At 41.9% G+C, this 13,629-nt stretch overlaps 1 protein-coding gene across 9 annotated transcripts in view; it reads right to left on the reverse strand.

Moving 5' to 3' along the window:
• SCLT1 (sodium channel and clathrin linker 1) overlaps positions 1-13,629 on the reverse strand; it is a 312,009-nt gene that overhangs the window by 257,278 nt on the left and 41,102 nt on the right. The window lies entirely within an intron of this gene.

A 13,629-nucleotide genomic window follows, 5' to 3' on the forward strand; every position in this document is an offset into this window, starting at 1 on the left:
AAATGTCAGTGGTCAGCCCTATTATAATCTAGGTTTGTGCATACCTTTTTATTGTGGCTATTTTTTATGTTAGAAAGGTTTTCCTTTTTTTCCTCTTCCTTCATTTCTTTTCTATTTGACATTGTTTTCCCACCTGTGTTACTAGGGTGAGATAGGGGAGACAGGGTCAGTCGACGTTGAGTGGGGGCGCCAAACAATCGTATCTATTAGGGTGCCAACCTCCACAGCAAGGAAGGATACAGATAGTCCATTGTAGCCTTTAATAGGGCTTTTTTGTATACAATTATTTGTCTTCTTTATCATTTGCTCACGGGAATAGGTGTTTTTAAATTCATCATTAAAATTTAATTTTAATGGGAATACATGTTCACAAAAATTATGTTATATTCCTTTTTCTATATAATTAGTCTGTAATGGAAGAGAGACTTCCCAGTGTGCGCAGCTTCGACCCAGCGGAAAGACACACGGTGTGTTTCACAGAGACTCAGACCAGGGGAGAATCAGTTTTGCAGCGTCTCCCTGCTCTTTCTTTTAATTCCTGAGATTCCAGCTTCATTCAGAGGACAGGCTACAGAGACTGCAAGCGCCGCTGTTGTCGGTGCCAACGTGGGAGAAGGAGACCCTGCAATCAAGCTTTCCCCGGACAGATAGGTTACAAGAATTCCAGTTTAACCGTTTCAACTTTGAATAACTGTTTAATAGCTTTCCCTAGCATTTCTACTGTTTTTACCATTTACGCTGTCGCTTTTTACCCCCACTGCTTCTCCCTGTGTGGAGAGTAAAGTCCCTGTAAATAAACTTTTAACTCTTGGTTTGTCTCCGTTCCGTGGCGACATCCTCAGCACCTGCGGTATATTACACGGCATATATAAAGTAGCCAGGCTATCTCAGTAGAGTCCATATGTGCATGGTGAAAAGACCTTGCTTGTGTGGTTCAGTCTCTGCTAGAGGCTGAGTGAAGGACTGACATCTAAATGAGCGAGCTCACGCTATATATGGACTGTTTATTTTCTCTTTTGGTTATATTATACCTTTTGTACCCAGAAGAGGCGCTTCTATTTGGACTTAATTTGGAAATTTATGCAGGTAATAAACTTCAGATGTTTTGGACTTGACAACATTGCTAAGCTCTAGAAGCAGATTCTCATGCAGATCAGTGTCCAGGCGATCGACCTAAACAGCTCATTTACATATAAGAAAAAACGTGATATCTCTGGAATAGGACATCAGATCACAGATATAAAGGTATCATTTTATTCAGATTCCTATGACCTGCATGGCCATATAGTAACATCGTTATTATGGTTGAAGGAAGACTTTAAGTCCATCTAGTTCAACCCATATCCATTCCTAACCTTCCCTAACATGTTGATCCAGAGGAAGGCAAAAAAAAACCCATGTGGCAAACAGTAAGCTTCACATTGGGGAAAAAAATTCCTTCCCGACTTCACATACGGCAGTCAGACTAGCTCCCTAGATCAACGCAATATTAAGGAAACTAGTGTATATACCCTGTAATATTATACTTTTCAAGAAAGGCAACAAGTCCATTTTTAAATTTTAGTAGGGCATCACTCATTACAACTTCATATGGCAGAGAATTCCATAGTCTCACTGCTCTTACAGTAAAGAATCTGCGTCTGTAATTATACTTAAACCTTATTCTATGCTCCCTACAAGGTCATTAATGAATATGCTAAAAAGAAGCGGGCCCAATACTGATCCCTGTGGTACCCCACTGCTAACCGTGACCCAGTCCAAGTGTGTTCCATTAATAACCACCCTTTGTTTCCTATCCCTGAGCCAGCTCTTAACCCACTTACACATATTTACCCCTATCCCCTTTGTTCTGATTTTATGTATCAAGCTTTTGTGTTGCACTGTATCAAAAGCTTTTGAAAAGTCCATGTACACCACATCCACTGCATTCCCTTGGTCCAGTCCGGAACTTACCTCTTCATAAAAGCTTATCAGATTAGTCTGACAGGAACGGTCCCTCATAAACCCATGTTGATATTGGGTCATGAGGTTATTCTTCTTCAGATACTCCAGTATAGTATCTCTTAGAAAACCCTCCAGGATTTTACCCACAGTTGAGGTTAAGCTTACTGGCCTATAATTTTCAAGTTCAGTTTTTGTCCCCTTTTTGAATATTGGCACCACATTTACGCCAGTCCTGTGGTATAGACCCTGTTATTATGGAATCTTTAAAGATTAAAAATAATGGTCTATCTATGACTGTACTTAATTCATGCAGGACTCGGAGGTGTATCCCATCCGGACCTGAGGATTTGTCAATTTTAGTGTTTTTTAGATGCCGCCGTACTTCCTGCTGGGTTAAGCAGGTGACATTACATGGAGAATTTTTTTTATCCCTGAATTAATTTAATTTTCTGTATTTATTTAATGTCTCATCACTACCTACTTGCTTTAGTTCTCTAAATGCTTTATTTTTGTCCCTTATTGCGCCCCTTACAGCTCTATTTAACCATAGTGGTTTCCTCCTATTTCTAGCATGTTTATTCCCATACGGTATATATTGTGCACAGATCCTATTCAGGATGCTAATAAACGTCTCCCATTTTCTTTGTGTATTTTTATGTCTCAGGATATTGTCCCAGTTAATTGCACAAAGATCCTCTCTCATCCATTGGAAATTTGCCTTCCTGAAGTTTAGTGTCCTTGTAATCCCTCTACTACATATCTTATTAGCCCCTTAATGTCCAATGACGGACACAGTCCGTCATCAGACATTTCCCCTGCTTTGATGAGGGCTCCGGCGCTGAGCCCGCAACAAAGCCGGGACATGTCAGCTGTTATGAACAGCTGACATGTGCCCGCAATAGGCGCGAGCGGAATCGCCGTCCGCCCGCGCCTATTAACTAGTTAAATGCCCGCTGTCAAAGCTGACAGCGGGCATTTAAATAGCATTTCCGGCCGCGGGGCCGGAAATGACCTCATCGCCGACCCCCGTTACGTGATCGGGGGTCGGCGTCATGTTGCCTGGACAACCAGAGGTCTCTGTGAGACCTCTATGGTTGTTCCAGGCATATGGCTTTCAGCGCCACCCGGTGGTCGGCACTGAAAGCACAGCAGTAAATCTGCTACATATGGGCGATCTGCTCATCGCCCATATGTAGCAGAGCCGATCGGGTTGCGCAAGCTTCTAGCCTCCTATGGAGGCTATTGAAGCATGCCAAAAGTAAAAAAAAAAAAAAAAAAAAAAAAAAAAAAAAGTTTAAAAATAAAAAAAATTAAAAAAACCTAAAAGTTCAAATCACCCCCCTTTCGCCCCAATCAAAATAAAACAGTAAAAAAAAAATCCCACATACACATATTAGGTATCGCCGCGTTCAGAATCGCCCGATCTATCAATGAAAAAAAAAGCATTAACCCGATCGCTAAACGGCGTAGCGAGAAAAAAATTCAAAGCGCCAGAATTACGTTTTTTTGGTCACCAAGACATTGCATTAAAATGCAATAACGGGCGATCAAAAGAACGTATCTGCACAAAAGTGGTATCATTAAAAACATCAGTCCGGCACGGAAAAAATAAGCCCTCACCCGACCCCAGATCATGAAAAATGGAGACGCTACGGGTCTCGGAAAATTGCGCAATTTTTTTTTTTTTTTTAGCAAACTTTGGATTTTTTTTCACCACTTAGATAAAAGAGGACAGACATGTTTGGTGTCTATGAACTCGTAATGACCTGGAGAATCATAATGGCAGGTCAGATTTAGCATCTAGTGAACCTAACAAAAAAGCCAAGCAAAAAACAAGTGTGGGATTGTACTTTTTTTGCAATTTCACCGCACTTGGAATTTTTTTCCCGTTTTCGAGTACACGATATGGTAAAACCAATGATGTCATTTAAAAGTACAACTCGTCCCGCAAAAAATAAGCCCTCACATGGCCATATAAACGGAAAAATAAAAAAGTTATGGCTCTGGAAAGGGGAGGGAAAAATGAAAATGTAAAACCAAAAATACCCCGGGTCGTTAAGGGGTTAAAGGAAACATGAAAAATTATTTTGTGATCACTATTACCCAAGTGACCCCAACCCTTATATTTGATATGCGGTCTGGCCTATTGGTTAATATTAGGTCTAGCAGTGCCCCCCCCCTCTTGTTGGGTCCTGAACCAGTTGTGAAAGGTAATGGTCTCTCATAGTTGTCAAAAACCCATTACCTTTGCGGGAACTGCAGGTTTCAGTTCCCCAATGTATTTCAGGGTAGTTGAAGTCCCCCATAATAATGACTTCTCCTTGAGTCGCCGCTTCATCTATTTGCTTTATGAGGATATTCTCCGTTGCTTCCATTATTTTTGGAGACTTATAACTAACCCCTATCAGTAATTTATTATTTTTTCCCCCTCCCCTTATTTCCACCCACAGGGACTCTACATTTTCATTAGATTCATATATATTATCACACAAGATGGGTTTTAAGGATGATTTTACCTATAAACACACGCCTCCCCCTTACTTATTCATACGGTCATTTCTGAACAGAATAGCCCTGTAAATTAACAGCCCAGTCATGGCTCTCGTCCAGCCATGTCTCAGATATTCCCACCATGTCATAATTATGTTCCAACAAAATTAATTCTAATTCCTCCATTTTGTTGGTGAGGCTTCTGGCTTTAATATACATGCACTTTATGTATCTCTCTGTACTTTCTTAAATTATTAACTGTTCTAACCCCACCCCCATGCCACCCCCAATTTCATTATTTGTGCCCAGGTCTCTATTTGCACTGTCTTCCCCTCCTATAAAAGGAATACCCTCCCCCCCATCCCTAGTTTAAACACTCCTCCAACCTTCTAGCCATTTTCTCCCCCAGCACAGCTGCACCCTCCCCATTGAGGTGCAGCCCGTCCCTAGCGTAGAGTCTGTAGCCAACTGAGTAGTCGGCCCAGTTCTCCAGGAACCCAAACCCATCCTTCCTACACCAATTCCTGAGCCACTTATTAACCTCCCTAATCTCCTGTTGCCTCTCTGGCGTGGCACGTGGTACAGTAAGTATTTCCGAAAATACCACCTTGGAGGTCCTTGCTTTAAGCTTGCAGCCTAATTCCCTGAAATCATCTTTGAGGACCTTCCACCTACCTCTAACTTTGTCATTTGTGCCAATGTGCACCAGGATCCCTGGATCCTCACCAGCCCCTCCCAGTAATCGGTCAACCCGATCAGCGATGTATCGGACTCGAGCGCCAGGTAGGCAGCACACCGTTCGACGATCCCTGTCTTTGTGACAGATTGCCCTATCTGTTCCCCTAATAATTGAGTCTCCCACTACCAGCACCTGTCTGGCCTGCTCTCCTATTTCCCCCCTTACTGGAGCAGACATTCCTCCGGCTTTCAGAGGACATGCCTTGCTGCAGAAGTGATACCCCTGCGCTGACACTCCCCTCATCTGCCAACTTAGCAAACTTACTGGGGTGTGCCAGATCAGGACTAGCCTCCCTGGTGCTCTTCCCTCTATCCCGCCTTCTGTCACCCACCTAGCTGCTTCACTGTCCTGCAGCGCCACCCTAGCACCCCCCCCCCCCATCTATCCCATTCAGCAACTCTTTCCATATTGTCTATGGATCTCAGTGTTGCCAGCTGCACATTTAGATCCAGTATCTGGGCTTCTAAATGCACAACGTGCTCACATCTCACACAGCAGTATGCACCCTCGACCGGCTCTTCAAGGATTTCATACATGCGGCAAGACGTACGCTGGATGGCATTGGCAATAGTGGAGCACATCCTAATGGGGATTGCACCAGACTGAAAAGATAAGTAAAAATAAATAAAAAGTATTAATTAAATATAACAGTAATTCAGTAATACCTCCCTTGGAAACTCACTGAATCCAAAGTCACTGAATCACAAGTCACACACTTACCACAGTTCGCACTTACGCTCAGGTCACACTCGCTCAGGCAGAAGATTTAAAAGATTTTTCTTTTCCCTTTTACCAGCAAACCACCCTGCTGCTCAATGCACTTCCAAAAGGAGTTGAGCCCCAACCAGATGCCCCTTATAAACCTTTAATTATGAACCCCCACCCTTAATTAACCTCTTGTGAATATAGTTACACCTCAAGATTTAAATGCAATATAGTTAACCCTTAAAAACACAGATAGTAAAATAAGAGATTAACCCTGTAGAGAGAAAAAATAGGTTAAAGATGCCCCCAAAAATTGAACAGGTAGAAAAGCACTCAGCAACCCACAATTCAGCAACTCACACCAATTCACACAGGTAATTTTTAAAGGTTTTCTAAATAAATCTTCACTGAATCACAAGTCACACACTTACCACAGTTCGCACTTATGCTCAGGTCACACTCGGCTCGTTCACACTCGTTCAGGCAGAAGATTTAAGAGATTTTTTTTTTCCCCCTTTTGCCAGCAAACCACCCTGCTGCTCAATGCACTTCAATGTAGGCAATTTAGGAGGGTTAATCCTACTGAAAGATTATTTTTAATATCACCCATAATCTTGTACAAATTCATAAACAAACTAATCATTTTGAGGGTGAAATTAAAAACTAAATAAAATAATGTGGTTGCATAAGTGTAAACATCCGCTTATTATCGGGAATGTGGTTATGTTCAGAATTAGCTAATCACATTTAACCCTTTCATCTCCATATTCTCACCTTCCTGACCAAGCCAATTTTTTTCAATTCTGACCAGTGTCACTTTGAAGTTACAACTCTGGAACCCTTCAATGGATCCCAGTGATTCTGAGATTTTGTTGTACTTCATTTTAGTAGTAAAGTTTGGTTATTGAGAATTGTGTTTGTGAAAACAGAAAAGTTGACAATTTTGTCATTTTTAAACTTTGCCTTTAAACAAGGTAGTTATACCACATTTACCACATGTCTACTTCACATCAGCATCATTTTTTTTAAACATTCCTTAATTGGTCTTTTTGTTAGGATGTTGGAAGGGTTAAAAGTTGATCAGCAATTTCTCATTTTTCAAAAATTTACATCTGAAGTAACTTTCAAGGGCATATGTGACAGAAAATACCCAAAAGTGACACCATTTTAAAAACTATACTCCTCATATTGCTCAAAACCACATTCAAGTAGTTTATTAACCCTTTAAGGACTTCACCGGAATTAAAGCAATATGGAAGGAAATAATTAAAATTGTTCTTTTTCCCACAAAAGAAAGTGCTTCAGCCCCAAATTCTGCATTTTTAAAAGGGAAAAATTGACCATACAATCTGTCGCGCAGTTTCTGCTGAGTACACAGATACCCCGAATGTGGAGCAAAACTACTGTTTGGGTGCAAGGCAGGAGCACCATTCAACTTCTAGCCTAAACAGTAGGAACCCCCAGAAGTAACCCTAGTTTGGAAACTGTGCCCCATCAAGGAATTTATCTAGAGGTGTGATGAGCAATTTAAAACCCTGCAGGTGCTTCAAAGAAGTTTATAATGTTAAGTCTTGAAAAAAAAAAAAAAAAGTCACATTTTTCCCACAAAAATGTTACTTTAGCCCCAGATTTTGCATTATCAAAAGAGTAACAGGAGAAAGTGAACATAACAGTTTGTTGTGCAGTTTCTCCTGAGTACACAGGTACCCCAGCTAGGGTTATCTTGAGCCAACGTCATACATTTCTTAACAGTGTGCATCATAACATATTCAATCCTTTAACCCCTTCATCCCCAAGGGTGGTTTGCACGTTCATGACCGGGCCAATTTTTACAATTCTGACCACTGTCCCTTTATGAGGTCATAACTCTGGAACGCTTCTATGGATCACGGTGATTCTGACATTGCTTTCTCGTGACATATTGTACTTCATGTTAGTGGTAAAATTTCATTCAAATAACTTGCGTTTATTTGTGAAAAAAACGGAAATTTGGCAAAAATTTTGAAAATTTCGCAATTTTCCAACTTTTAATTTTTATGCCCTTAGATCACAGAGATACGGCACACAAAAAACTTGATAACTAACATTTCCCACATGTTTACTTTACATCAGCACAATTTTGGAACCAAAATTTTTTTTTTGTTAGGAAGTTATAAGGGTTAAAAGTTGACCAGCGATTTCTCATTTTTACAACACCATTTTATTTTTAGGACCACATCTCATTTGAAGCCACTTTGAGGGGTCTATATGATAGAAAATACGCAAAACTGACACCATTCTAAAAATTGCACCCCTTAAGGTGCTAAAAACCACATTCAAGAAGTATATTAACCCTTTAGGTGCGTCACAGGAATTTTTTTGAATATTTAAAAAAAAATGAACATCTAACTTTTTTTCACAAAAAAAATACTTCAGGTTCAATTTTTTTTATTTTACCAAGGGTAACAGGAGAAATTGGACTGCAAAAGTTATTGTGCAATTTGTCCTGAGTACGCTGATACCTGATATGTGGGGGGGAACGACTGTTTCGGCGCATGGCAGAGCTCAGAATGGAAGGAGCGCCGTTTGACTTTTTCAATGCAAAATTGGCTGGAATTCAGATCGGACGCCATGTCACGTTTGGAGAGTCCCTGATGTACCTAAACATTGGAAACTCCCTACAAGTGACCCCATTTTGGAAACTAGACCCCCCAAGGAACTTATCTAGATATGTGGTGAGAACTTTGAACCCACAAGGGCTTTACAGAAGTTTATAACGTACAGCGGTACAATTAAAAAATCATATTTTTTCCACAAAAATGATCTTTTCACCCCAATTTTTATTTTCCCAAGGGTAACAGTACCCTAAAAGTTATTGTGCAATTTGTCCTGAGTATGCTGATACCCCACATGTTGGGGTAAACCACTATTTGGGCGCATGGCAGCGCTCGGAAGGGAAGCAGCGCCATTTGACGATTTTGGCTGGAATTGAGATCGGACATCATGTCGCGATTGGAAAACCCCTGATGTACCAAAACAGTGGAAACCCCCCACAAATGACACCATTTTGGAAACTAGACCCACTAAGGAACTTATCTAGATGTGTGGTGAGAACTTTGAACCCCCAAGGGCTTCACAGAAGTTTATAACATAAAGCCGTACAATTAAAAAATCATATTTTTTCCACAAAAATGATCTTTTCACCCTCAATTCTTATTTTTCCAAGGGTAACAGCACCCTAAAAGTTATTGTGCAATTTGTCCTGAGTACGCTGATACCCCACATGTGGGGGTAAACCACTATTTGGGCGCATGGCAGAGCTCGGAAGGGAAGCAGCGCCATTTGACGATTTTGGCTGGAATTGAGATCGGACACCATGTCGCGATTGGAAAACCCCTGATGTACCTAAACAGTGGAAACCCCCCACAAATGACACCATTTTGGAAACTAGACCCCCTAAGGAACTTATCTAGATGTGTGGTGAGAACATTGAACCCCCAAGTGCTTCACAGAAGTTTATAACGCCCGGGTGTGAAAATAAAAAATTCGTATTTTTTCCACAAACATGATCTTTTAGTCACCATTTTTTTTATTTTCCCAAGGGTAACAGGAGAAATTGGACCCCAAAAGTTGTTGTCCAATTTGTCCTGAGTATGCTGATACCCGATATGTGGGAGAAAACTACTGTATGGGAACACGTCGGGGATCGGAAGGGAAGTAGTGACGTTTTGGAATGCAGACATTGATGGAATGGTCTGCGGGTGTCATGTTGCCTTTGGAGAGCCCCTAATGTACCTAAACAGTGGAAACCCCCCACAAATGACCCCATTTTGAAAACTAGACCCCCTAAGGAACTTATCTAGATGTGAGGTGAGCACTTTGAACCCCCAAGGGCTTCACAGAAGTTTATAATGCCAGGGCATGAAAATAAAAAAAATCGTATTTTTTTCCACAAACATGATCAATTAGTCCCCAATTTTTTCATTTTCATAAGGGTAACAGGAGAAATTGGACTGCAAAAGGTTTTGTCCAATTTGTCATGAGTACGCTGACACCCCATATGTGGGAGAAAACTACTGTATGGACACACGTCGGGGCTCGGAAGGGAAGCGGTGCCATTTTGGAATGCAGACTTTGATGGAATGGTCTGCGGGTGTCATGTGCGTTTGGAGAGCCCCTGATGTACCTAAACTATTGAAACTCCCAACAAGTGACCCCATTTTGGACACTAGACCCCCCACGGAACTTATCTAGATGTGTGGTGAGCACTTTGAACCCCCAAGTGCTTCACAGAAGTTTATAACACTCGGACGTGAAAATAAAAAAATCATTTTTTTCCACAAAAATGATATTTTTGCCCCCAATTTTTTATTTTCTTAAGGGTAACAGGAGAAACTGGACCCCAAAAATTGTTTTGCAATTTGTCCTGAGTAGGCTGATACCCTACATATGGGGGTAAAACACTGTTTGGGCGCATGGCAGAGCTTGGAAGGGAAGGAGCACCATATGACATTTTCAACTCAGAATTGGCTGGAATTGAGATCAGACGCAATGTTGCATTTGGAGAGCCCCTGATGTGCCCAAACAGTGGAAACCCCCAATTCTAACTCCAACCCGAACCCCAACACACCCCTATCCCTAATCTCAGCCCTAACCCTAGCCCTAACCCTAGCCCTAATGGAAAAATGGAAATAAATACATTTTTTTAATTTTATTATTTTTCCCTAACTAAGGGGGTGATAACGGGGGGTTTGATTTACTATTTATGGCGGTTTTTATTTTTGGCAGCTGTCGCATGCTAAAAGACGCTTTTTATTGTAAAAATAGTTTTTGCATCACGACATGTTGAGAGCTATAATTTTTCCGTATTTTGACCCACCGAGTCATGTGAGGTCTTATTTTTTGCGGGATGAGTTGACGTTTTTATCGGTATCATTTTCGGGCACGTGACATTTTTTATTCGCTTTTTATTCCGATTTTTGGGACGCAGAATGAACAAAAACCAGCGTTTCATGAATTTCTTTTGGGGGAGTGCGTTTACACCGTTCCGCGTGCGGTAAAATTGATAAAGCGGTTTTATTCTTCGGGTCAGTACGGTTACAGCGATACCTCATTTAGGTCTTTTTTTATGTTTTGTCGGTTTTATGCAATGAAAACTATTTTATATAAAAAATAATTATTTTTGCATCGCTTTATTCTGCGAGCTATAACTTTTTTATTTTTTCGCTGATGATGCTGTGTGGCGGCTCGTTTTTTGCGGGACAAGATGACGTTTTCAGCGGTACCATGGATATTTATATGCGTCTTTTTGATCGTGCGTTATTACACTTTTTGTTTGGCGGTATGATAATAAATCATTATTTTTTGCTTCGTTTTTTATTTTTATTTTTTAAGGGGTTCGCTATAGGGGTTAACTAATGGGACAGTTTTATAGGGCGGGTCGTTATGGACGCGGCGATACCTAATATGTGTACTTTTATTGTTTTGGTTTTTTTTTATTTTCAAAAAATGAATTTATTGGGGAATATTTTTTTTTTTTTTTGCTAATTTATTTGGCGATTTTTTTAAAATTATTTTTACACTTTTTTTAATTTTTTTTTTTACTTTATTACATAGTCCCAGGTGGGACATCACTGTCCTGTGACAGATCGCTGATCTGTCACATCACAGATCACTGTGACAGATCAGCAATCTGTCACAGGCATTGAAGACTTCCTCTTGCCTGCGCTTTGCAGGCACTGAGGAAGCCAGCTTCCTCCAGGCCCCCGAAGGCCCCCGTCGCCATCTTGGATTCGGGGGCCTGGAGTAAAGGAGCCCCCCCGCAGCAGCGCTGCACATTGCGCTGCCGTGGGGGGCTCAGGGAAGCAAGGAGGGAGCCCCCTCCCTGCCGATGCTTCCCTTTAACTCCCGGTACACCGCGATCATGTTTAATCGCGGTGTGCAAGGGGTTAACGTGTCGGGGGAGGTCCGTGACCGCCCCTGACACATAGTGCCGGGTGTCAGCTGTGATAATCAGCTGACACCCGGCCGCGATCAGCTGCGCTCACCACGTGGGCGCCGCTGATCGCGGTAGACGTACTATCCCATCCATGGGCATAGGGGCCCGGGTCCCATGGACGGTATAGTACGTCGGATGTCAGGAAGGGGTTAATGACCTAGCCTACAATGGTGTCCAACAGTTGAGGCTAAGTTCACACTTGCGTATGGCTGCGTACGTCCTTCCTTAAGCTCGCCTACTTTACACCTACTTCCTCATGCGTCCTGCATACCTATCGTTAACATTGGGTACGCAGGGACATGCGCTGTATGCGGATGCGTCCGCGAGTGGCATTTTGACGTGCCCACCGACTGCACAGGATAGAAACACGCATTTCTGTGCGTTCGGCGGGCACGTCAAAATGCCGCATGCAGACGCATCCACATACAACGCAAGTCCCTGCGTACCCAATGTTAAAGATAGGTATGCAGGACGCATGCGGAAGTAGGTGTAAAGTAGGCGGAGCTTAAGGAAGGACGTACGCAGCCATACGCAGACCTGCCATACGCAAGTGTGAACTTAGCTTAAGTTCCCATGATAAGAATTTTTTACGCTGCATATCTTTGCTCCCCAAGACTCCCCCAGCGTTTTACCGTTCCAACTTTTCACTCAGCGTAAACTGACCTGCATGTTTGAAATCCTGAACATTTCAATTTCTCTCGCGGGTACACTAAGTTTTACGTGTGAATTTTCCCTATAAAATTGCATTGGATGCGGAAAACCCGTGAGTAAAAAAAAAAAATGAATATTCATGTTTAGTACATTTCTGCACATGACTGTATAAATAATGTTTTGAAAATCCAAATACCAGCATGCATAAAAAGGCTACTTTCAAGGTTAGTAGTTGATGAAGTAAAACCTCAACGCGATGCATCTATCTACCTCCTAATGATCCGATTAGGAGAAACGCGTTGAGGTTTTACTTCATCAACTACTAACCTTGAGTACCCTTTTACTGTTATCAATATGAATTATACTTTTTCTCATATGGGTCGATAATGGACTCATGGGTTAAAATGTACCTTCTGGTTATCTAGTTTTTGCTATCCTTATTTGATTTATCAGTCATATTAGGGACTTAAGGGATAGCCGTCGTGGAGCGGGGGCGCCATTTCGCTGACCAGTAGGGTGCCAACCTCCGCTGACAGGAAGGTGTTCAGTCACAGGGAACAGTACAGTCAGGTACTCATTTGTCTGCACATGTCACTTTATGTCTTGTGTTTACAGCACCTTGTTTGCACTTTTTCTATTGTTGCCTATTAACCTACCCATATCGGCGACACCTTTACACTCCTTTCCTGGTCAAATGGGTGACTGTGTGCTGCACCAGTCCAGGGTCATTTAGGAGTATTAGGGTTAGCCATCGTCGAGCGGGGGCGCTAATCTCTATTGTGTTTAGGGTGCCAACCTCCGCTGGTAGGTAGCTGCTATCAGGGCCTCAGTGTAGGGCCAAAATAGGTGACATGGTTAGTTGTTGGTTTTCTGTGTGGTTGTCCTGTTTTTAGATAAGCTTCAATAAAGGTTGTATTTTATTTATGATTGGTTGAGTATTGCTCCCTTTAAACCCACAATTGAATTTTTGAGCTTACATTTCTATTTAACTTTAATACACCCTTCTTCAGCCTGCCGATTTTGTACCTCTGCTGCCCGCCCGGTTTTGACTTGGACTCCTGACTACGCTTTTGGTCGCGTTTATTAATCCCTTCCCGGCGACTGTTCTGCTCCGGTCCGCTGC

Source organism: Dendrobates tinctorius, unplaced genomic scaffold, assembly GCF_039654945.1.
Source record: "Dendrobates tinctorius isolate UK_male_01 unplaced genomic scaffold, ASM3965494v1 ptg000030l, whole genome shotgun sequence".
Classification (NCBI taxonomy): domain Eukaryota; kingdom Metazoa; phylum Chordata; class Amphibia; order Anura; family Dendrobatidae; genus Dendrobates; species Dendrobates tinctorius.